Here is a 2,411-nt window from a genome sequence, read left to right as displayed (position 1 = left end):
TGCGAATAACGGGAATCGAACCCATATCCTCTGCTTGGAAGGCAGATAATCTACCGTTAATCTATATTCGCTTAAGTTTCATTCCCAGATATTCTAAATAAATCGTTTCTATAATACAAATTAACCAAAGTGGCCTTCCATGCGTGCGCAAAGACCTTGTCTTGCTCAAGCGCCTAGTAAAATGCAAGTGATGGATTATTTATGTTTAATTCGTTTCATATACGATGATTCATGGAACGCCATCGATGAAAACTTTCCGTTCATATCTCTCCAATGAGTAAGCGAAAATTCCTTAGCGAGTTGCGATCCGTTAAGGTTGCAAAAAAAGGACTCGCACCATTAGAGTTAAGATTAAGGTTAGATCCCTAATGTATATCGGCCCGGTCTTTGGGATCCGTATCCATTGTAAGCCGGGCCTTAAGACCTGGAGTTATGAGAAATGGTATTTTCTTTGTTTTTGCTATCAGAAAGTCTTTGGGCATTGTTAAGATTATAGGCATTTTTGGGATCATATCAAAAAGACCTTTGGCCGGCTAAAGGAATGGAAACGAAAAGAAATGAAATTTGTTAAAAGTAAAGTCTCGTATGGTTTTGACGTACTTCTATCCTCGACAGATAGCCCAGCATTAAAAGCTGGTCAGAGCTTATGGTTACCCGGTTGGTTAGATGCTATTAATAATAATAGTAACTCATTATTTTTCAGTATTGGACCCGGAGGTTCACCACGCTATTGCTTTGGGTTTACACACGTTGATTCTAGTGAAAGGTGCTTTAGATGTGCGTGGTTCCAAACTCATGCCAGATAAAAAGGAATTTGGTTATAGTTTTCCCTGTGACGGGCCGGGTAGGGGAGGTACCTGCGATATATCTCAGTCCAATGGCAGCTCCCTTCAATCCAAAGCAAGGCTTTAAGTATCCTTCGGGGTCCTACAAAGCAGTATACTATCACCCCTACTATGCAGTATTTACTACTTGGGGCTATTCAAGTATTGTCAACACGGGAGGCTAAGGCATGGTGTCTTATGTAAAGCCACGTATTAGATTGGCAAAATTAATATCAATACCGCCTACCATACTAAAGCTCGTTATGCTGCAGCTAAGTGGGTTCTTCACCACGAGACTCTAGCTGCTAAGCCGCCGTGTGATGGTTGCCGAGGTGGAGGGAAAGGAAAAAGGGCAAACCCTCGACCAAACCACTTTCGTGAAAAAAACTAGGGACGGAGTCGAACCGTCATTCCAGGACCAACACATTGCCATTATGTTACCTAGTTGGAGGTGACCTTGGCCACCCGAAACTAACGAAACGAAAGAAAGAACAAGGCCATAATGATTTCATATTTAACAATCCCGAGTCAAGCTAATACAATGGCCCTTCCTTTAGCTACAAACAATAGTTTCCCAAACAAAGCCAGCCTTCCTTGAGCTACAAACAATGGTTTCCGTCTGTTTTTGATATTTATAACTGTTTGTATCGTTTGCTGATAGCAGTCAAGCGCGTCGAAATAGTATGTTTTTGGCAAGTAACGGGATTTGAACCCGTGTTTTCAGATTCACAATCTGACACTCTAACCTATTAAGTTATACTCGCCCTCGGGGCTCTTTGCAAGCTCCTTTAGATCCAATATAGGCCCAAGCAAGTCTGGGATCGATTTGACTAAATATAAAAGGAGAATCGGTTAAAATGAGACAGAGCTTTCGTTTCTCTTATCTACCCATCTTAATAGGCAAATATGCTCACTATCGGACTTGAACCGATAACCCATAATGGAACAGATTTTGAGTCTATCGTGTCTACCATTTTCACCAAGTGAGCAAACAAAGCTCTCATCAAAGGAAATGTACAATAGGAATTTTCCTTACCTGGCCTGCTTAATCCAATCCTTTTTTGAAACCACCCAGTTGCGCTTTATTTATGGAGCTTGCTTTAATTTGGTCAAGCCCTAAATATCTTATCAAGACATAAAATTTTTGCCGCATTTTGTAGCTGGTTTTCATTTATCTATGTTTCTTTCTCGTTGTCCAACCTTTTCACTCTTTCATTAGTTCATATCCGTCTATTAAGGAACCAAGTAACCGAATATGCTTAGCATATACGAAGCCAGCTGAGATGAAAGGAAAAGATTTGAATCTTTATCAGCTCATTATTATTATTATTCCCAATGGGTGTAATTGTTATTATTTAGTTTAGTTTCATTTAGTAGCGGATTGTTTTGAACGAAGGCTTGTTTTCTTCTATAACATGATTTTTTTTCCTAAATCTTAATCAATATCCATACAACAGCCAGCGAAAGTGGCGAAATGGTAGACGCGCTATCTTGAGGTGATAATGAGGCCACTCATGGGAGTTCAATTCTCCTCTTTCGTAATCGTTTCTGAATAGAGCAAACAAGGCCCTAGTAAGTGGAATTCTT

General features: G+C 40.1%; 2 non-coding genes across 2 annotated transcripts; both read right to left on the bottom strand.

The window, feature by feature from the left end:
• On the bottom strand, nucleotides 1–71 carry TRNAG-UCC (transfer RNA glycine (anticodon UCC)). The gene has a single exon. It is a non-coding gene; the product is annotated as a tRNA-Gly (tRNA).
• A 1,444-nt stretch (nucleotides 72–1,515) lies between these two features.
• Nucleotides 1,516–1,588, bottom strand: TRNAH-GUG (transfer RNA histidin (anticodon GUG)). The gene has a single exon. It is a non-coding gene; the product is annotated as a tRNA-His (tRNA).
• Between the last annotated feature and the right edge of the window lie 823 nt (nucleotides 1,589–2,411).

The sequence above is a fragment of the Lygodium microphyllum genome, unplaced genomic scaffold (genome assembly GCF_053477565.2).
Source record: "Lygodium microphyllum isolate KBCC unplaced genomic scaffold, Lygodium_microphyllum_v1.1.10 scaffold_229, whole genome shotgun sequence".
NCBI classification, from domain to species: domain Eukaryota; kingdom Viridiplantae; phylum Streptophyta; class Polypodiopsida; order Schizaeales; family Lygodiaceae; genus Lygodium; species Lygodium microphyllum.
The sequence above is the reverse complement of the archived record's forward strand: the minus strand, read 5'-3'. Positions and strand labels throughout refer to the sequence as shown.